This window comes from Ambystoma mexicanum, chromosome 7q (assembly GCF_040938575.1).
Source record: "Ambystoma mexicanum isolate Mex_15411 chromosome 7q, UKY_AmexF1_1, whole genome shotgun sequence".
NCBI lineage: Eukaryota > Metazoa > Chordata > Amphibia > Caudata > Ambystomatidae > Ambystoma > Ambystoma mexicanum.
Window position 1 is genome coordinate 311083610 of NC_090941.1, and position 24706 is coordinate 311108315.

The window sequence follows — 24706 nt, forward strand, 5'->3', positions numbered from 1 at the left end:
TAATGTGCTGTTTTATTTATTTCTGTAAAGAGTGAGATCGTGTTTAAATGCAACTTTTATAATACAGAAAAATATTTGAAAGCAGACGGGTGGTGTGTCTTCTATTTACCAATACAGTGCTGATGATGAGGGGAGATTTTTAAACAATGCAATTGTCATTTTAAGACAGATGTGTGCATGATCATATTCAGTATGGACAGTTGAGAGTGATTGTTTGTAGCATAGCTCGTTGGAGGTACATGAGCCAACGGGAAGAGGGACTCTCTGAACATAGTTCCCTACCGTATATAAGGTAGTGGAAATTACCACAAAATTACCACATATAGCTCTCTGTCGTAAATAAGTCAGTGAGATCGCCCATGGTGGCACACTAACACTAACACTAACACTGAAAATGTGGTATTCCTAAAATGTAGGTCTGAGGTCTCTCTAGTGATTACACGAAAAATCTAAGCAAAGATAAGGGATTCTGGACATTGGGGCCACAAATAAAACAAGGGAATTATGCTCACCAAAATACCACCAACCACGCATACCAACCACGCATACCAAATATGCATGTCTGGGTGCTGAAATAATGCATGTCCACTGTATTATTGTTGCACATGGCCAAATCTGAATACAAGGAGTGATTATTGCTAAGTTATTTTTCGGCGGAAATAAAATACCGTCAGGCCCCAAATCTCCACAAAATACCCTACATATTTATGGTGCGTTGCAGGCCGGGAAAGTGATCATAGAGTACCTACTGGGCGTGGCAAGTGTGTCTCACACTGCCATTTGCACATTAAAGGGAACCCATTTTATAATAGCAGTGTGCCACTAAAAACGAATTTCAGAATGTCACAAAGGGAAACCACATTCTCAGATCTAGTGCAATATTTAGAGGCAAAGTTGTTTGCACATGGGAATTGGTCGTCAAATAGCACGTTGGAATGGAGTAACCGCATTCAGGGTCAGGTGCAGAAAGAAAAACTAGACAATATTTTTGCAGAAGGCAGCATAATTCAGGTCTGCCTTACAAGATTATTGAATGCAGCCGATAAAAGTGCAGAGAAAGACTGTTTAATACGGCTATGCGGCAAAATATGGTTTATTTTAAACAAGTCCCTGCGAATGCAAGAGAATGATACTCAGCTAATTAACAGGTTAAAGACTGAATTAGATGGGGCAAGTAAAAATCAGGAAATGTTGAGAGCAGAATTGGATGTATGCCAAAAAGACATGCAATTAAAATGCAGAGACTTTGATACTCAGTTATCCAAAAGCAAGAAACAATTTGAAGATAGTGAGCAAGAATTGGCACACTTAAAAGCCTTAGTGGATCACATTAGGCAGGATAAAGATGAGGTTGTTTCAGAAATGCAGATTTTACAAAAAGAACATTGTGAAAAAGAAGGTGATCTCCAGAGTGCAGAACAAGAAATGATTAAAATGATTCAAGAAAGAGACAAGAGAAATAAAGAGTTCAATGAATGCCAAATGCAAATGTGCGACATGCAGGAGGTGATCAATAAAATGAATGGTGAAAACAACTATTTGCAAGATGAAGCCAACAGACTCCTTAAAAAGTGTAAGGACTTAGAACAGCAAATGTGCATTCCCAGGTCCCAGGAGAGGCGGCAGGGTACCTCATTCAATGGAGTGGAGGTGAATTCTAGCTCTGCCCAAAGAGCTAGTGCTCCAGTGACTGGGCCGGTGACTGAACTTGGTTGCAGCGCCCTTGGGGGATTTGATACTCCCATTGGGGGCAGCCACCAATCTCATACACCTGAAAACAGGATTGAATCACAAAATAATGCAATTCCATGCATTGCAACAAGTAGCCCCATAAAAATAAGGAAATCCATTAAAGCCCTGATCAAACCATTTAAAAAGGGAGGTGAATGCTGCATTGAGGATCACTTAGAAGCGGTGCATGACATTTTTAAAGCACTCCAGATACCTAAGGAACAGTACAGACAATATTTTCATTTAACTTTAGATGCCCCGACGGCCAGCATCATAAGGGGATTAAATGAACAGCAGAATATGACATGGCTGGAGTTTGAAAAAGAAATTAGGCGTCATTTTTCTCCTTTTCAGTCATTGCAGGAGGCAAAGAAAGTCGCGTACACAATTACTGCTGGACCTAATATATCTCCTCGCCAATTTTTACAAGACTTAAAAAGAGCATTTTCTCGCTTTGATGTATCTTTTGACTCAAATTCCAATGAGTTTAAAACTGCATACTTCTATGGGCTACAGAAAGACATCATATCCCAATTGGTCCGTGAATTTGACCGTGACAAGTCCCTTGAATGGATTGTACATCAAAGCACAAAACTATATGAGGTACTCTATTGTCAGGGTAGAGAAAGTGATAAAATGAAAGATACTAGACCTAAATCTAAAGAACCCTCAGCCACAGTAATGGAAATCAGGTCAGCCAAAATGTCCCTTGAGTCTGCTCAAAGCCAAGGTAAAAATAATGTGGCACCTGAACAAAGGGGTAATCAACAAAGATCGCCATTTCCTGTACCAATGTTCCAATCACATGATCCTAGTAATAGAGAGAGCTACATCAGCCCTAGGTATTTAGGGGACAGACCCCGGGTAGGATACCGGCCTGATATGGCAGGTATGAACAATAACCAGAGACAAAATCAAGATCAAAGAAATGATGGTCCCTACAAGTCATTGGGGACACAGAGCAGATTTGATCCCAGCACCATGATATATGGTAATCAGGATAGGCCCCGATATGTGGATCGATTTACTGATAATGGAAATCAACATAGGGGCCAGTACCCACAATCTGAGAGACAGGACATGAGGCAAAACGTGAACTACAGTCCACACCAGTACAATGATTCCCCACCAGGGGACTATAATCAAAGGATGGGTGCAACCCGCTCCCCTCCACAAATGAATCAAGAGTTCAGAAACCATCCCAACCGACATCAAACACCTGAGAGGTATCAGAATAGATCCAATCAGGGGGAAAACAACCAATATCGACCTAGGCCACAGAAAGAGGATCCTAGAGAGATGGAAAGGTTCCAGTGCCTTGAGGCCCAAGTGAAAATGTTAGCTGAGCAAATAGGAAAGCTCTATACAGCGCAAAAACAACCTTCCAAAGAGGGGACTGATGGCCATAGCAATTACCGGGGGGCTTCCGAAAAGTGACTAAGTACTCATGATAACTGCAGTGCCAAAATGACAGATTGCTCTGATATAATTTTGCATAACGACTCTGAGATGCATAATGGATTAAAAATGAAAGTACCAGTAAATGAAATTGTGACAGAAAGTGCAAATACTTCTAAAAAAGAGGTACGGTTTAACTTAGAGCTAAATAAAACAGTAAAGATTTGCACAAATGAAAAAGAAACATTAGGAATTCCAAAAGAACAAAGGAACAGATTTAAGAAAAATGACTCATGCATGGGGAATACCAGTGAACAGGGAGTAAGTGGGGTGCTATAGCTCCTTCCCTGGGCAAGCAAAACAATGACCAAACACAGACAGAAAAAGGAAATACTCACAAGGAGGGTACAAGTCAATCACCTGAAGAATTCTTTGAGCCACATATTTTTAAAGAGGCTGAAAGGGCTGGTATCACACTAAATGATCACAAATGCAGAGAATTAAAAAATGACAAATTGCTGAATGATGTTGTTACACATGTTCAGTTGGAGGATTGTAATGTGGTCTCTGATGTTACCCAGATGGATGGGCGAACAGTGGCCACACTCCAAAAAACCTCTGATCATGGAGAAATGAATAAAATCTCTCGCACAGAAATGGGTAAAAAGGAGGGAAAAATGTCCTTTCATTTACCAATGTGCTTAGCCAAAAGTGAAAAAGACCTGAGAAAGGTGAGCCCTGAAATCAGTAAGAATTCACATTTCTTATGTGTATTAGAGGAAGTTGAGGACAGATATTATGCACCCATCACTGTAGAAGAAAAATGCCACACCTTTGCTATGATTGACACTGGCGCACAGGCCACAATTATGTCCAAGGAGCTGGTAAAGAGTATCAATGAAGGGAGACCTCCACAGAGTCAGATCACAGTGAAGGAAAATCAAGGCCCAGTGCATAACTTTAATGGGGAGGAGGTGCCCATCATAGGTGTAACTGAGGTTGACATAAAAACAGGAAAGCACAGAATGAAACAAGAGGTATTGATCACATCTATTTGTGAAATTCCATTTCTGATGGGGACAGATTGCCTGAAAAGATTGTCTCCTCTCATAGATGGGGTGAATGGAGTGCTGTGGTCCTTAACCAAAAAACCATTGAGGCCTAAGAAACTAAAATCACAAAACAGCAATATAAATGAATGTCACACCGTTGCCAAAACAAATGATACTGTGGAGGTATATCTCCAGAATAGCTGCATACCTAGTGTCACTGTCATATTAATGTGTCAAGACAAAATGCAGAGCGACAATGAAAAACTACCTGTACAAATATACTTGGACCCAAGGAAAGATTGGCAGACTGCCATAGATGAGCACACATTATGTTTTTATCTAAAAGAGAAAACGTGCAAACAGAATATTGCTCCTAAAACAGATTCAGAAAAACACATTACCACTCTGGCAGAAATACACATGGAAGATGAGCAACCATGGGTTCATGTTGGTATAAATGATTATTTTAAAACAATAAAAGCCACTTTAGCGCTTGAACATGAAAGGAGTTTCATTAATGAGAAATTGTTGCAAAAAATAATGGAAAGGGAAGAAATCCCGAGATTTAGGATTAAAAACCAATATGTTTCTGGCTTGGACAGTCCAGACTTTGAAAACCGAATTGCAGGCAGATACATGCTTAAAATTAGCATTGGGCAGAAAACAATTTACCATAATGTATGGATAGTGAGTGGAGCACAAAATGAATTTTACATGGGAAATGACATCATGCACAGAATGTGTATGGTGTTAGATTTCCTTAATCAAAAAATATGGTCACGCCTAGGTGGTCCGGCACCTGAATTTGAAGACAAAAGAAGGGCTTATCATTGTGCACAACTGGTTCCTTATGCAATCGAATTACAAATGAGGAAAAATACTATTATTCCTGCATTTACAAAACGGTTTGCAATAACACTGAAATGCAAAAATGGACAGCAGATGAAAGGCTCTGATGCATTTGTATGCCTGAATGAATCCATAAAACAGCAAGGCCTGGATTATTAATACATTCCATTGCTAGACATTGGTGAGGGATCTGTAAAAATCATGGTAAATAATAAAGGTTGTCAGGATATTCATTTAGAGGAAAACTCCCCATTAGGAATGGCCATACAAAAATCACATTATACGGCAGATTTAAATAACATGGTGATTGGGAATATTCCTGAAAAATACGTAGATGCCAAGGGCGAGTTGCCAGAACACCTGGACTCTCAGCCCAAAGGAATATTTAAAATTCATTCTGTGTATCCTTATGATTCAAATGAGACAGTGTGCTGCCATCAGGAGGATTGCATAATATTTAATTTAAATGAAAATGAAACAGAAAATCAGCCCATTGAAGTGGAAGCTGATATGCCAAAATATTTAAAAGTGGCAGCTTTACAAAAAGACACAGCCACACAGTTAGAAGAAAGCGCCGAGATTCCCTTACCAGAAGACTTTCCAGAATTTTCCAAAATGGTAGAAGAGCAGATCTCCTTAGCGGATGCATGTGAAAGCAATGAAGAGAGGGACAATCTGAGGGAGATATTTATGGAGTTTAAGGATGTATTTGCAAAAGATGCTTATGATTGTGGTTTAACTGATTTACATGTGGCCACACTACCAGAAGGGTGTAGCAGAAACCCAGTGTTTGTACGCCAGTATAGACTACCGCTGGCATGTTTAGAATCATTGGCAGAGATTATTAAAAATTTGGAATCACGGGGAATCATCAGGCCCATTCATAGCACATCCAATACACCTATTTTAGGTGTATTGAAGCCAAATGGTCAATGGCGGCTGTGTGCAGACTTGAGAGAGTTAAATAAAAGAGTACCACTGCCATTCATTGATCAGGGCCTAGCTCAGGTACATGGTTCAAATGTATTTACCACATTAGATCTCACCTCTGGATATTGGTGCGTGCCATTGGCAGAGGAGATACAACATTTATTTTCTTTTACATTTGACAGGACTCAATATGCCTGGCTTAGAGCTCCGTTCGGGTACATCAATAGTGGGAGTGAATTTGGCATATTTCTGAGAAAGGCCATGCCGGATGCAGCGGAAAGAGGAACAATAGTTTATGTGGACGATGTCCTGATAAAAAATGAAAGCCTGAAAAGCCATTTTGATGAAATAAGACATGTACTTGGCCAATTGCAGAAAGCAGGCGCCAAAGTATCTTTGCAGAAAGCACAATGGTGCAAGAAAAAAGTGAACTTTCTAGGGCATGAAGTGACTGAACATGGGCTAAATCCACAAAAGAAGAAAATAGAGGCCATACAAAGATTAAAAGATCCTAAAAATGTGAAAGGAGTAAAAAGTTTATTAGGGATGACAGGCTATAACAGAAAGTTCATTGAAAATTATGCATAAATCACTCAACCATTGACTAAACTGCTTAAACTGAATACTCCCTGGAAATGGGAAAAAGGGCAGTCTGATGCAGTGGCTAAATTAAAGGAATGTCTTGTAAAGGCACCATGTTTAGCATACCCCATAAAGGACAGGGATTTCTTTATAGAAATAGGTTTTTCTGAACATTGTATGTCAGCAGTGTTATCACAAAAACACGATTTGAATCACAAAACCATTGCATATGCAAGTAAGGCATTTTCCCAAGTTGAAATGAAATTTAATAAATGGGAAAAGGCCCTATTAACCACTGTGTGGGCGCTACAACATTTCCGCCCCATTGTTCAGGGAGAAAAGGTAATTATTGAAACAAATCATCAACCTTTGCAATTTTTAGAGAGTAAAAGAATTAGATCAGGTAATCTAGCGCAATCCAGAATCACTTCATGGACGCTGGCATTAAAAGGTTTTCACGTAGAAGTGAGATATGGACAAAATAAAAAAAACCCAATTGCTCAAGGGTTAGCTGACTTACATGACTGTGCAGCTGAACAAATACCAAATTAAATGGAAGTAGAAACTAGTTTGCAGGAATTTGAACAATCACCACACAAAGCTTTTGATGAAAAAACATGCAAGGATTTGCCAACTGTATATGTGGATGGTTGTGCTTTTCACATTGAAAATGACAGTAATAAACAGTTAGTGGCAGGAATAGGAAATGTCTGGTTGAAATGTGAAGGTGTCCCCAGTATAGGGATGAGGATTGGAGATAGGAGCAGTCAGGTGGCGGAATTGGCAGCCATTTATAAAGCAATTGCTACTGCAGTTGATAAAAAGTTCAGTGAAATTGTCCTGGTGACTGATTCTGACTATGCACGGAATAGCTTTGTGGAGTATTTGCCTGGTTGGAAAGCAAGAGGCATGGTTACATATAACAAAAGCCACTTAAGCATGGAAAAATGATACAAGCCATAGACAAATTGGTGTCAGAGAATGAGTTAACAATATACTGGAGAAAAATTTGTGGGCATTTAAAAACACCAGGAGAGGATAAGGAGGGAAATGATAAGGCAGACCACCTGGCTAAGATTGGGGCTGTGATGGGAGAATTGCTACCTATTGATTATTTAATGGGTGAAATACAAATTGATGCAGTCACACGTTCTAAAGCACCAAAGGAGGGAGATCAACCGGTGGTGCAGTGGAGTCATGACACGCCAGACCAAGATTTGATTGAGGCACAAAAGAATGATCAAATTTTGGGAATCTATTATAATCATTTGATAGATCCCGAACAAAATCCCTTAACAGAAAATAATTGTATGGGAAAAGAAGAGTTGAGGGTGCTATTAAAGAACAAAACACGAATTAGATTACAGGATGGACTCATGATTAGAGAGTCCATAACAGGACAAATACAGTGGATAGTACCCCTTTCATTCAGAGGACTAATGCTACACCATGCACATGATGCCATAACCGCAGGCCATAGAGGTTCACAAAAAACATTAGAAATACTAAAAGATTATGCTTACTGGCCACATATGTCCCAAGATGTGGAATTATATACTAGAGGATGTCTAGTATGCGCCCAATTTAAACCTGCTTCATCAATGCATAGAGCACCATTGATGAAAAGAGGCCTAACTCTCCCATGGTCAGATTTGCAAATAGACTATGTAGGTCCTTTAAAAAGGTCGAGCAGGGGACACCGTTATATTTTGAGTGTGGTATGTTTGATGTCGAAGTGGATTGAATGCATTCCTGCACCAGATTGTAGTGCGCAAACAGCAGCCACATTGCTGGTGAACCATGTGTTCTCAAGGTTTGGGTTGCCACAAAGAATTGAGTCAGACAGAGGAAGTCATTTCACAAGTACTCTAATGAGTAAGGTATGGCAAATACTAGGTGTGAAAAGGAAACTACATATCGCATATCGGGCGGCGTCTTCAGGTACAGTTGAAAGAAGCAATAGGTCTGTTGTGGATATTTTAAAGAAATTTGTGGCAGAAGCAGGTTCCAGCTGGGATTTGCGTTTACCATTGGTTTTGATGGCAATCAGATCGACTCCTGCCAAAGCAACAGGTGTTAGCCCCCATGAGGTCTTAACAGGTAGGAAAATGGTGTTACCACAACACCTACTATACAGAACACATGAGCAAACCCTTCTGAGTGCATCCACAGTTCATGAATATATTGATGAACTGAGGAGGCATTTGCAACATGCATTTGCTTTTGTGCAGAGAAATCTGGAAAGAGCTGCTGACAGTGCAAAATCGTATTATGATAAAAAGACATCAGTAAAGGAATACAGTGTAGGGGATCAGGTATACAAGTTTCATTTTGGAAAAAGTAAACAGAAAAATTCTAAATTTCTAGCAGCCTGGCAGGGGCCATTTCGAATTATAGATAAGGTCTCTCCTGTAGTGTATAACATTTTGAAAAATGAAAGTGAAACAGCAATAGAGCAGTTTGTCCATGTAAATCAAATCAAACCATGCCATCCCAGACATGAGATCAGGCAGCTTGAGCATGTAGAAACAGATAAAGTACCTTGAACACAAAAAGAGAAAATAAATGGGTGTAATCAGGAGGCAGTGACAAAGAAGTTAAAAAGTTGATTGTTATGATGGCACATAAACACTGTAGTATATGTAAAAATATATAATATAAAATAAATAAATAAATAAATAAATGCACATATAACGGAAGCTCATGGTTGGTGTGCAGAGAGAAAATGTATTAAATATTGAATGTTGTTTATGTGTGCTTATTTTTTTTTTAACTTGTGTTTAATTTAAAAAAAAAAAAAAAAAAAAAAAAATAATAGAAGAAAAAAAATATATATATTTTTACCAAGCATGTTTTATTTTTGGCAAAAGGGTAAAGTTAATATTGTGCTATGTACTTAATTTGTTTATTTTCTATTTTGATAAGAAAATTAACATTATTTGGTCGGAGGTTCCAGGATCAGAGCCCACGGGAGACGATGGAGTCCTGGAGCCCATGTGGACGGATTCCGAGAAAGCCCCAAAGAGGGGTGAAGACCAAGGCTGCAAAGCGATCAGCATTGAAGATGATACCGATGATATGGTTAATGATGATGATATTTGGAGGGATCTTCAAGAATTCAGAAGCACAGGTTGTCATTGAACCTGGACCAGCATCTGGTATTGCGGTGGAAGAGGCACCAGGATTCATCATGAGTGATAGAAAGATGATTTTCCAAAATATATACATACCATTAAATCCTGAGATTTTGATTGAAAAACACTTGAACAATACCGGAATTAAGATTGAACAGACTAAAGAGTGGCTGGAAATAAGAAAAGAGGACACTAAGCAATCAATAAGAGATATATTAATGCAATTGGAAAAAACATTTGTGAATTCAGCAGACATTAAGAAGAAGAGAGGAAAGAGAGGTGCGGTGATGCTCGCGATATCAATGGTAATGTCTATAGTTGGAGCAATAATAGGTACCACAATATCAACAGCCAATTCTATTTCGGTAGGAACACTGAGTACTAAAGCACAACAACTAAGTATTGACCTAGAAATAATACAAAAAACATTAGATGGAATTAGAGGGGGACTGGATGAACAAGTAAGATTCATAAATGAAACTGCAATCATTCTAAATGAACAAGCGGATGTAATGCAACGGGTGACTAAAATAATACTTAAGCATGACAGAACTTTAAATGAAATATTGAACATAATGAGTCCTGTTGATAGACTATTAACAAATTATATGAGAGAAGTTCAAACTGCAGTTTCACAATTGATTCAAGGACATATTCCATTGTATTTTGTTTCACAGGATATCATTCGTCAAATGATAGAAAGATTGACCAGGAGGGAAATTGACATAATACAGGTAAAAATTGCATTCGAAATGGGGAATGCAATGCCGTTATATGTGGACTTGGAAAGACTAGAGATCGGATTTTTGCTATGCATCCCATATGTAGCCCCTGAACTTATTTATCAAACGAAGTGGGTACACAATGTGGGATTTTGGCAAGAGGACAAATTCATTAAGATTAAGACTCCAGGAGTGGTGGCATTTCAGTCATGGGAACCTGAAGTTTATTTAATACCAAACCTGGAAACATGTGTAACATTTAAAGAACAAAATTATATGTGTCCAGGTAAACCGTTTGTTCCTGATGCCACAGATGCTATTTGTGGTTTGAAATCTGACCCAAGTATATCAGAGGGATGTGAAGTGATTATTAGTAATATGGGGAGTGAAGAAATGGCACAGGCTAAGATGGTCAGAGGTAAATGGGTGGTCAGCACCTGCTTAAAGAACATGACGGTAGTACATTTAAACCATGGAACATACGTGGTTAAACAGGTGAAATATAATGTTTTTTATTTACAGGTTCCAAAGGATGCAATTGTGTCAATTGGGGGATTAACATTGTTTCATGTAACAAATGATGTTTGGGAAAGTCAAGTGGAAAATATCGATTTTTTTCAAAGGGATACTTTTCCAATAGATCCGGATGTGGAATATTTATTGAATCACAAAGAAAGACATGTTATAAAAATGAATTTGAGAAAAAACAATATTACAATTAGTAATCTGGGCATAATAGAAGTGGAAAGATTTAATTGGGGAACCTGGGGGGAACGCTCAATAGTGGGTTTGGCTATCCTGGTGCTGATCATGGGTGGATGGTTGATTGTGCTATCAGTAAAAATGAAAATGTTACTGATTTTACTAGCTACGTCAGGAAGAGAAAGATATCCCAATACACATGCATTTTAAAAGAAAAAGAAAGAACAAGTTGTTTTTAGGAATTGGCTTGGATCGTAGCCAGATTCTAAAAACAAAAGGAGGGTATGTAAGGATATTTGGCGTGTTACAGCACAGAGTACAGCACTACTGCACAGGTAGCAATTTTTTTTTTTGCAGCACCACCACAAGGGTGCGGTGCATTGCTATATGTGTTACCAGATTAACAAGGAAAGACAGGCTATTCAGTCAAAAACGATTTTAACACATAAGATGCAAATCTATTTTTACAGTTAAAAGCACACATGCACATTCAAAAATGCACACTATTTTTCACCTGAAATGCCTATGGTGCGAGAGACACATTTGAAAATAATAACTAACCTAACTTATAACTAACCTGACTAATGAAACATAATCCACTAATAAAAATGTGTCTCCACTGCAGAATTAGGCCTATTCTGAAAGTGAACTTTTAAACGCACATCCATTTTTTTTTCTTTTCTCTACTGCCCTGTCCACATAATTACAGGAAGCAAAAGAGCTCGAAAGAACAGGAAATCAGTTGGTTACAAAGTATTACTATAAAAATGAGCCATTGTGTAGAGAAGGAGGAGATGGCATGATTGATTCTGATTGGAGCAGCGTCATAGCAAGTATCATGCTAGAGGGAGTGATCAGAGTTTTGCTGGGGGGAGTTTGAAGAGAGAGAAGGACAGTCAAGATTTGGCAGAGCTGGGAGAAGGACCTATTTTTTCCTGGTTGGAGCATTCCTATCTGCAAAAGCTGAGAATTCCAGGCAATGACCCCGGTTTGAGAACAGCAGGCGTTCCTTTTCACTGGGGTTAATCTTCAAGGGAGCCACATTCAGAAAGAGAACAACTGAAGAAAACTCTGAACAGATAAGGTAATTACATAAGTGTGGGAGCTGAGTGTGTACGAGAATGTTCAGTCAGAGTAGGAAAAGAGACTTCGGTGCCTTAATCACACGTTAATGTTGCAATGTTCTGTTCTCCACCATTTTTTTTTCAGTGTATTACAGACAATGCTGTTAATGTGCTGTTTTATTTATTTCTGTAAAGAGTGAGATCGTGTTTAAATGCAACTTTTATAATACAGAAAAATATTTGAAAGCAGACGGGTGGTGTGTCTTCTATTTACCAATACAGTGCTGATGATGAGGGGAGATTTTTAAACAATGCAATTGTCATTTTAAGACAGATGTGTGCATGATCATATTCAGTATGGACAGTTGAGAGTGATTGTTTGTAGCATAGCTCGTTGGAGGTACATGAGCCAACGGGAAGAGGGACTCTCTGAACATAGTTCCTACCCTATATAAGGTAGTGGAAATTACCACAAAATTACCACAATAAGTAAATAAGTCAGTGAGATCGCCCATGGTGGCACACTAACACTAACACTGAAAATGTGGTATTCCTAAAATGTAGGTCTGAGGTCTCTCTAGTGATTACCCGAAAAATCTAAGCAAAGATGAGGGTTTCTGGACATTGGGGCCACAAATAAAACAAGGGAATTATGCTCACCAAAATACCACCAACCACGCATACCAACCACGCATACCAAATATGCATGTCTGGGTGCTGATATAATGCATGTCCACTGTATTATTGTTGCACATGGCCAAATCTGAATACAAGGAGTGATTATTGCTAAGTTATTTTTCGGCGGTAATAAAATACCATCAGGCCCCAAATCTCCACAAAATACCCTACACACCCCTCCGACTGACGAAGCACATCTTTCCCAATCACAAGCACTGACACTCTATTAATGTGCAGGTAGTGTGTGATGCTAATGGACTGATCATGGAAGTGCATGCCAATTTCCCGGTAAGCACGCATAATATCTACATCTATCACCAGTCACCACTCCACCGGGTCTGGCATCTGGAAAATATGGCAACACATGGCTCATCAGTGAGTATTAACTGTCACGCACATGTATGTATGTGAAACGCTGAACAACAGGCTATGACAATAAATGCCAATAACAACCATGTACACATTTTCAGGGGACAGTGCCTACTCGCTGTCACCATTCATGATGATACTGTACCGGAATCTGGCACCACCAGATGAGGTAAAATTCAATTCAGCACACCATTTGGGGTGCTAAAGTCACGTTTCCGCTCTCATAAATGCCCTGGTTGGGTTTTGCTATTTGCCCCAACAGTAGTTTGTAAAATCATAGTGGCAGCATGTGTACTGCACAATGTTGCCACTCAACGTGACATACCATTGGAAATACAGGTGGGACACTGCCCACAGGCACCACCCTTGCCCTTGTTTGGCCAAAGTGTATGTGGCGAGGCAGCACGAACCCACCGGGTGCAAACAGACTTCACCTACAAACCAGTCACTGTGGAGCACACACAATGAGGCCACATCTCAGGTGCCATTCAATGATGAATTGGGGCCTATCCAAGATGCCCATAGCAACACCGTGAGAATGTGTGTCTGGGAGAGACAAAATGTGTGTGTCCATTAGACATAAAAAACAACATGCACAAACAGTGCTCCTGATAAGATTTCTAAGTGGGAGTATTTCACTTCCTATTCTTTTAAAGTTGGAACTAAAATGATTTCTTAGGGAGTGCTAAAATGTAAGTCCAATTGCCAATGAGTGTAATTCATAAGCGAGTAAAAACATGTTCAAACTGAAAAACAGAATTTTCCTGGTAATATTTATTTCCTTGCACCTACGTATATATGGTCATAAAAAGATACATGTTAACTTCTTCCAATCTGGCAGTTAAAATACTAAGGTACACCTGTGGTACTACATGCACCACTGGGACAAACCTATCAATGCGTTATGAGGGTGAAAGCAGGGGCATAAGATTCCACATGTCTTTTCCATTTATTTTTGTTCAGAGTATTTTTACTCCCTATTGTTTTACGTGAGTATGCAACCATTTTCATGGAGTGAAAGTGGCTGAAACACTACTTATCTCTAGTGCTGTGCACAAATCACCAACACAGTCGTAGCAAATGGAACTAACAGTGTCCATGTATTCCACCTCAAAGCACACAACACAAGCAATAAAGTGCCTTACCACTGTCATATGGATGCCTACCACTATTCTGCACGTAGGCCCCAATCTAGATACACGAGAACACAAGTAGGAAGGCACAGTACAAAATGGAAATTAGCAACCAGCACATGTGAGGAGTGCCCTGGACCCCCTATGCGTGCCCCACAACAATATGCAGGTTGAGTGGCCAACCCATTCCCTGACAAGTATGCTCACAATACACATTCACATCAAAATAGACATGCAGATATTGAAAATTGCAACTGCACTGCAATAAAGATGCACATCTCACCTCACAACTTTTAACTTGTGAGCCTGCACCAGCTGTACCCTGGAATGCATGGATGTCCCCCTTTGTAGGCGTGCAAACCACCCAACTCTGATGTGTCCTGTACACGCATACAACAGCTATGTCCCTTCAATCACATCAACCATCTTCCCCCAGCAGAATGACTCTGTAGAGAAAAAGGCATCACATCCATGCATCCTATTACACTGCAATATGTGCCCCCATAAGTGCCATGGAACAAAAGCAAACACGAACTCACCAGCTACTCATCGCCATGTGTTCCTGCACTAATGCAGCCAGATCCGATCATCACCTCATGGCAGTGCAATGAAAACAACCCACACGGTGCCGCCTTACCCACCCACAACACCTACACTGCTTCCCATCCAGAAAGCAATGCAGTGAAGTACAATGTACCACTTACCCCTTGTCATGATGATGGTACATTGTGAACAAACTGATCCCGCCAGATTCAGTATGACACTGAGTGGACTCCCAAAAAGAGATCACTCAGAGGTTGGAAACCCAGGATCTCCTTGGAAGTACTCCCAGTTCCACAATATGGCATCCCCTGATTGACGAGGCAGCCGGACAGTGCAGTAAACACTGGCAGGGGAGCCGACGATGTAAAGCCCAAGTAGATTGGATGCAAACATATCAGCAATTGCATTGAAGACAGAATTTGTCAGAAGGCAGCTGTTCACAGGGGCAGCAGTCATACAGGAAGGCAGGGCACACAGGCAACTGGCATGGAAGAGACAAGCAGACATGAGGAAGGAATGAGAAACAGAGGTCAAGGACTCTGCCACACAACAGGCAGCAGGCAACAGGCAAGAGGAAGGGAAGGCAGACTTCACAACGACTGGATTGAATGGGACCAATGTGCTTGGAACAGAAGGAAGCTTTGAGATGCACTGAGAAGCTGTCAACAGTCTGCAAAATATCTGCTAATGTACCGTGCATGGTGCGTGTTCACCTTGGCAAACAACAACACATGGCCAATGGCATGTGCCTGGTGTCTGTGGTGAACATGGCATCCCCCAAATGGCCATCAATACCATGCTGTGTGTGGAATAGTCTCAGGACAGCTCCCCAAGAAGAGACCAAAGGACTATGAGTGGACGGCCTGTGTGGGTAGACATGACTTGAAAAGATGAGTGAACAGGATGCCATGCGGCAGGCACAACACATGTAAAACCTGTAAGAAAAACACTCACCCTCACTCCCATCATCCTGTGTCCCAGCACACATACAGCAGGACCTGCCACCCTCATGACAAGTCACCAAAAAATGCACTACACTGACAGCCTCCCTCACAACATTTACCCTGCAACCAGTGCCAGCCTGATTGTCTTGATAAGACAGCATGCATAGAAACAACAGCCTATCATCACCATGTGCATATGTACCCATGAAGCTGGAACCTCTCACCTCAGTATTAGGAAAAGACAAATAGCCCCACACAGTGATTTACTTCCTGCCTCAACGACACCACAAGTGCCACCCTGAGTGCCCTTGACTAACCCGCAAAATGTACACCCCTGGCTCGCATATACTGCATCCCACCTGAAACAATGTTTTTAACTCGCAAAGACATGCATTGCATCAATGTAAAGATACTCAGTAGCCATGATAACTCCGGTAGGGAACAAGGAAATAGGAATGGATCACCCAGTGTGAACATCTGGCAGTACAAATAACCAAGCCTGAGCAACCATCAACATCACAACAGCAAAACTCACAACAGAGAAATCACTGGCAGCAAAGCAAACACATTACAAGCACAGCACAACATGCACCTTGGAAACAGGTGTCACTAAGCCCTGAGATGCGGGCCCTAGTGGGGGCATTGATTTCTGGCATGCAAGCGCTGCACAGCAACTATCGGGTCTCATGTTTGCATTTGTGGCAACCATGGATGCAGGGTAGGAAAAGGACACCAAGTGAGGAGGTGATGTCATGCGAGTGGAAGTACAAGTGCGGTAGTTGATGAGAAGGATGACAGAGGGTAAGAGGGAGATTGGACACAGAGTGATGAATGCACAGCAGTGTAGAGAAACAGCGTGTGAGAGAGAGGGATGGGGAAAAGCGGTGCAAGGAGGAGACTGGCTGGTTGGGAGATGATGATGGATTTGTCTGACATCATAGTGGGTGAGGGCAGAGAGAAGGTGGCCAAGAGAGGAATACAGAGACCTGAACACTTGTAAAAGAAGCAACCTGGTCAAAGAGCCTGGATGGCACATACATGGAAAAGTAGCACATGCACTAGGCAAGGAAGGACAAAAGTGGGTGACGGAGAAGGGCAGACTGGCAATGAAAATCTGCTTGTGAGAGGCCAATCAGCAGCTTCACGTCAATGAAATAACATGCACAACCCACCATGGCATGTGATGGCTGTGAGCGTCAAGGGAAAGTTATGCCACCATGCAAACATTGATACCTGTTGATCAAGAAAAAATATGCCTTTTTCTGGTAGATACATTGGCAAATCACTCAGCAATTAAAATTGGGAATTTTCCATGTTTCTCACTCTTACGTGACACTGTATGAGCTGTGGGTATTTGTAAAAGTCCAGTAGTTCATTCCATGACCAACCCTCTAAATGTGTCCCTTCACTTGATTTCAAATACGCATTCATTCCTTTTAAGTCCATTGTCAAAAGTAAATCTATTGGGGTAGGATGTATTGTGTAAATTGCAATGTACTGTTTATTGCGCTTCGGGTAGAGTTTTCTCAAAATATCCCAAACGAACATAAGGAGGAAGCAATGGCAATGTTGCAGGTGGAGCCTGAAAGGGAGCAGAAAGATGAGGAGGGTCAATCTGGTTTGGATGATTTTTGTCAAAAGTACCAAAGGATTTGTGGTTGCAACACACAAATGAGGTGGGATTGATAAGAAATACAAAATCAGTACAAATTCGGGTAGACACCACTGAACAGTTGCCATGCAAGCCCCACTATCTATTGAAACCGGAAGCTGGGGGAGGTATTTCCATACTGATTAACTCATTACTTGATCAAGGGATTATTGCCCCTACCACAAAGCCGTTGTGTACCCCAATGTTCCCAGTAATGAAACCTAGAAAGGATGTACACATTTTTCCAAGGTTTAAGCGCAGTAAATGCAGTAGTTGTATGCACATTTCCAATCATCGCAAATCCAGCGACTACACTATACTTGAACTGACTTCAATGCAGTATTTCTTTGTAGAGAATAACACCGGCTCCAACTCAACCCTTCTCGGTGCTCCCTCTGGAACTCCAAATCATGTCAACAAAGATGTATTTGTCGATGATCTGATATTTTGTGCATTATTCTCTCCAGACAAAATATCTTGGGGTGCAGTTATATGTCCCAATTGACCTTTCTTCATGAATTAGTGAGAATCAGCATGTTTTGCGCCAATTTACCACTACACTATGTAATTTGGCCCTGTATCCTGAGGGTGTAGGGAGGCTGTGGATCATAGCACGAGTGTTATAAAGCATGGTCATTGAGTCTCGAAAGCATTTGAGTTGTGTATGTTTCTGTAATGGTTGCCTTTGGAATCCACAATAAAATTCAAAACCATTTGCATCATTAACACAACTAGTCTCGGGAGGATAGCTCAGGGGCAACGCGCTTGTCTTGGAAGCAAGACGACTTGGCGCAACACACGTTCGATCCCCGCGTTCTACGAGCAACACAAGTTCGATCCCCAGGTCCGCACTTATAAACCACTGGGTATTAAGTGCGTTATAAATAACCCATTACAAATTACTTCGGCAAAGGTCAAAGATACTTCTAGAAAATAACCTTTCCCTATATTTCAACTAAATAGCTAAGGTCATCCTTTTCCAATCATTTCCAATAGTGGTCTTGCATATGCCTCAATCATGGAGGCCGATTACTGGGAATAATGGGACCAAGTTTCTGAACACTGTCAGACCAATCATGAGAGTTGAAGCTAACCACTTGCAGTTCAGAAAACTGCTCAAGAGAGAACACTTCAAACAAGCTTTTGAATTATGATGGGTGTCATACCCAGCCTATTAAAGAATGATGGGTACGGGACTTGGCTCACATCCAGTATTTCTAGTGCACCGAACTGCCATAACAGAAAGAGTATTGCAGTAGATAATATTGCAAATAAATATATGCGGCACATCGTAATTTTTAGTTGTGATGTTACCACTCCTATGTATGGGACTTGCCCTTAGTTTAGCACATGGTGTTTGTATTTTTTTTAATGTATTTGTGTCTTTCTATTGATCATGTCTGAGGCTGTTGTCTTCAACTGATGGTGTAGCCAGGCCATTCTTTGGGGCTGTATGCTTTTCTGTTTTTCCAAGGCTTTTGATGTGGCTACCTGTGCAAATGCGAGAGGCGGGGCAGTGACTTCTTCTGACATGTGTGGGGGATTTTTCACTCTCTGCTTATTACAGAAGCATGTTTCCAGTTTTTAATTTGAGTAGTGCATTTTTTGATCTGTTGCCCCATGCACATTGTAGTCCCCCAGCTGGTGGAAGTGGTCAAGTAGAAGCTCCATTGCCAATATATGGCATTTTATGATGGATGCATTTCAATTTCTGATGTATTCATGGATTGTGCATTGGTAGGTATGATGAAGTTGCAGAATCCTTTGCTGATTGGTCCTGCACCCTAAGTATGCAGGATGTTCATATTTTAAATTCAGCTGCCTCTATGCAACCCAGAAACCAGCCAGGACCCACAGGAACATATCACACTCAATGCTTACGGAAATTAGCCGAGGGCATGGCCACCAACCCGCAACCATCTGCTATCATACACTACTCTAAGACACTTTAAACAGCACCTCTGTCATAAGATTGCAGTATCCCCCAATACAAATGTCATTCTAGCTGCACACATAATGACTCTCCTGTTCTCGCATAACAAATACAATTAAAAGACTCCAAACCAAAATTACCATAAAAAAGACTCCCTAACTCCCAAAAAACCACCTCTCATCACCCACACCACGACAACCAACCCACTATGCCCCTACCCATTCAAATTCACTAAAATCTCCACTCTGGAAACAGAAAAGATTATCGCATCCCTCAAACCATCCAATTGTAAGGGTGATTGTTGCCCAGCCCAGCTAACTAAGGATGTTGCAAGGGACTTAGCCCCCTTTATAACCAAATTGATTAACGCTTCCTTCACCTCCAACACCATCCCAAGCAATCTCTAAGAGTCTTGGGTTCTACCTCTCCTCAAGAAGCAAGCACTAGACCCTGCTACTCCCACCAACTACAGGCCTATCACCACGGTACCATTCATTCTCAAGATAATAGACACAGTAGCATACCTACAAATCCAGCACTATCTTGAAACTATCAAACTCCTAGGCACCCGCCAATCAGGATTCAGACCGCAGCACAGTACAGAGACAGCCTTAATTGATCTCAAAGTACAGATCTACCAGCTCAATGACAAGTGAAACACTGCTATGCTACTCCTCCTTGATCTGTCGGCAGCCTTTGATCTGGTAGATCACACGGTCTTGTGCGAGCACCTGGCCTGGGCTGCCCACTTTTCAAATGAGGTCATAGCCTGGATTCAGTCATTCTTGGATAACCGCACAATGAGAGTCTTCTCCACACTAACATCAGCAGACCCCATTAAAATAACCTGCGGCGTACCCTAAGGTTCTTGCGTCTTGCCAACGCTGTACAATATCTTTACCACGCCCCTATTCGACAAATTGGACAGACTGGGTGTCACATAGAACAATTACGCCGATGACACTCAGATCCTCATTCCCGTTTCAGGCAATTTTGTCTCTGATAAGGCCTTGGTAAACAAAATATACCTCATCATTCAGGCATCGATGGCCACGCATGGCCTATGCCTGAATTATGATAAAACTGAAATCCTGCTCCTCGGATCCAATGCCAATCTAAAAAAACTTAGCTCCAACTACTCGGCATTTAATATTGATGGCGAGATCATTAGAGTTGACAAAGCAGTAAAAATACTAGGCTTTCACCTTGATTCGGCCTTGACATTAATGAAACAAGTGAACTCATTAGCATCCTCTACCTCCTACACATGTAAGCTTATTAGCGCAAATAGAGCTTTCCTCGCCCAAGCCAGTTGTATCATTATCGCTAACACACTAATACTCTCCAAACTTGACTATTGCAATGCCTTGTATTTGGGAGCCAACAAAAACATCATTGACAACCTTGAAATATTTCAAAACAATGCCCTTAGAACTGCCCTGAACTTACCTTCCAAAGAACATATCTCCAATAAAAGAAGAGAGTACAAATGGCTCAAAATCTGTGACAGAATTTCACTTAAAAAGCATCACTCACCTTCAAATGTTTCAACAATGCAGACACCCCTACCCCAACTGGCAGCAAGAATAGCAAGAAAAATATCGTTCCGCCCCACCAGAACCGTCAACTCCTACTGCCTACAGATACCTAAATTTAGACTAAAAAAAAACAGGAGGCAGCAGCTTCCCAGTCAAGGCAGCCCAATACTGCAATGCTCTGCCACTTAACATTAGAGCAGACCAATCCTACTACAGCTTTAGGTGGAATATCCTCACATGGCTATGCTCCAACGACCCCCAAGATTAACCATGCCTCTTCTCAGACCAACAGATCCCATTCAATCTTACTGTATATGTGTATATTCCTTAACTGATTTGTTGAACTGCAATGTTTCATATTTATATTCTGCCTTACCCTGTAACTAAGTTTTTAAGTATTCATGTTTTTCTGTTCTCTGTTGCACCCAGTTACCTCTGGGTTTGGTGCGCCATACAAAATCAATAAACAAACAAACTCTCCAGACCACCTCTCAGCACTCATACACATGCCAGCTCAACATGGTTGACTAACAGAGACTTGGCCACCCATACCTGCCTTCTTATTGGCTAAAATGCACACACACATTGTAAACTCCTCTGATAAAGTTCCCATACCTGGACTTCGGTCCTCCGAGGGTGTTCAACCTACAGAGCGTTGGGACTATACCAATGGTGAAAGGCTGTACAAATGACTATTATGATATTCATAATGATGATGATATGATATATTTTGCCTTCTATGTATTTTTGTCCTGGATTGGTGAAGTAGAAGTTGACCCGTTTTTAAGTGTTGGCAATCATTTTTCCCATCTTCATAGCATAACAGTTTATTGAGATGCCACCCTCAACACAGAGAGTTCCTTCCTTAAACAATCAAGTCGTCACACAACAAACTGTTTAACAGATCCTTTTTTCAGCCCTATTACAGATTCATGTCATGCCCCTTGGATCCCACCCATGTGCCACCAATGAACCAAGAACCAGGTCGGTGTGCAAGAAATATATTGATAGTTATTTGAATTATAGGTAATGGAGATCACACTAAACTACACGCGTCGTCTTCTTTGTGGCACACAATTAAACCTCTTTTTAGACAAATAAATCACAGAAGTTGGTTGGGAAAAACACAAATCACAAAACTTTACTTTAACCAGATTTCAATTAAAAAAATAATCAACACTGGTATAGGGAACAAAATCAATTTACATAAGCAGTGATGTGTATTTCTGATTGTCCTGCACACTTAAACAGGTTAGCAGTTTGGTTTACAAGGTTGGATACATGAGGTCTCACTTTTGGAAGCACTTCTTCCCCAAACCCAAAACCCAAGCATCAATTACATGCAGCACCTTTCTATTCAAAGGTCAGGTCTAGGGGGTGGGGACAGTTTCAGAAGTTTGTTTTCAGACCCCCTCACTCTCCACTCGGGTCTGTGTTGGGGAAGCTGGAACGAACAATTGGGATGATTTAGGCATTTTGGATTTTCAGATCCCCCTCCCCTTAAAAGCCTGTGTTGGGGAAGCGGGGCAGTATGATGGGGATGATTTAATTTTTGGGGATTTTCAGACCCACACTCAACTTAAAGGTCTGTGTTAGGGGGAAGACAGTTTAGAGATTTTAGCTTAGTGGCAAGGACACCCCTCTTCCTAAAGGAAATTGGCGTTAACAGGAAAAATAGGATTTCCCAATTATATTACAGGCCATAGCTTTGTTAATTTCGAATGTTAACAAAAATCACCCCTTGGTGTTTTGCTAAAGGGAAATTTATTAAATTAATATTCAGTCAAATAGGATAAGGATTTACACAGTTTTGCCACACCCTCTTTCACTATAAAGGGAAAGGATTTAAGGCAAGCAGATTCCGGCAGCTTTGGTTTCAAATGGCTCAATCCTACTTACATTGAAAACCTCTGTTTAAAGTTCAGGAAAGTAAGTGTCATGGTCATGAAGTCAGGGGCACAGGCATGCAGGGGTCGCATGAACAAGAGACCTGGGTGGACACTGTCCTGGCACCTTTCGCACCAGGCTCATGAACAAAAGTAAACAGGAACATCCATTTAACACCAAAAAGCTTTTATTATGGACATAGCACTTCAGATGCATTAACCTTGAACATTCCATCCATTGAGCAGGATGCATTAACCTTGAACATTCCATCCATTAAGCAGCTCCAAGTGTATTCTTGGGTGTGGCTGCTAATGGATTGCCTTTGCATGTGCTCCCTCTCTAAGAGTGGCCGGCCCTAATGGGTGTGCCCACGATCTCAAGACATGCGCTTCGCGTTATTCTGCACTTGCAAGCAGCGTAACGCTCACTGTTGCCTGAGGTCAGATTTACCTTTGAAGATCCTGCTTCCTGGACATCCTGCTTCCTGCCAGCATACTTACCAACTTGGGGAAGCTGTTCTTACCTGTACATCTCTTTGGCGAACCAAGTATTCATCTTTACACTTTCTGGAATGTCGAAATCTTCATCTTGGCACCGCAGCACGACACGCTCCATCGTTGACAGCAGCGCCTGCAAGGAAAAACAAAAGACAAGGTTAGACATCGAAAAAACAGTCAGTTTAAGGTTGTGCTTCGCCATACTTCATGCCTTTCTTAAACCATCACTTACCTGCTGTCGAACATTGCGGTAGCATCCATCTTCCATCCGGCCGTGTCTCGCGTCTCACAGCTGCATTGAGGCCGCATTTCCATCTAAGGGAAGAAAAACGAAGAGAGACATTATTGTGGGCATGAATAGGAGCAACATATAAAGACATTAAACAGATCGAACAGCATTACAAGAGCTCAAGAAAGAATTATCAATCATAAGGAGAAGCCTAGTCGCAGCTGGACTGGACTACTCCGTATCAGGGATCAGTGATGGAACTAGATCCCATTCTACGCGCCCCTGCCAGAAGTAGCAGGATGGAGAGCTTATCTTCCAACCAACACCACCAGGCCCATCAACGACCCTGATACCAGAAAAGCCTTTTTTAGGAGGAGACCAACCCGCAGAGGGAAAAAGAAAACAAAGACCAAAGACCAAGGAACAAATAACAGATTCAATAATTTTGAATATCTCAAACAAAATTCTCACAAAGAGCCAGATGGACACACTGAATTTAGGCATTTCATTTCTTCCAATGAACAATACTAGTGTCTTTAAGGAGGAAGTCAATCTTTTCAAATTGATCAGAAAAATGGAACTCAAGGTATTCTTTGATGGTTTACCAGAACTGGGAGGAAAGAAACAGAAATCTGATTACTTAGAGATGAAAAACAAGAGTACATTCCACCCTCAGGTTAATCACCCAGTCATCAACCTGTTTAATCTCAAAACTACAAAAGATATCAAACGACTAAAATACAGCAACACTAAGAAAATGAAAATTAGGAGTCATCAACTCAAACTCATCAAAGAATTATCAGAGGATACTTCAGATACACTTAAACCAGCAGACAAGGGAGGAGCACTTGTCCTGATGGACACCAGCTTCTACAAACGAAGGCTGCCTCAGACTGCTACAAGATCAACAAACGTACATTGTCTTGGACAATGACCCTATCATGTCTATTAGCACCATGATCAAGCATACAATTGATAAAGCCTACGACGAAGACTGGATATCTGAAAGTACAAGAGATTTTCTCATTAAAATATTCCCGATCACTCCTATATTTTATGCACTTCCAAAGGTGCATAGAAATCTTGAACAGCCACACTTTCGACCAATAGTAGCGGGTACAGAAAGTATCTTTAATCCAC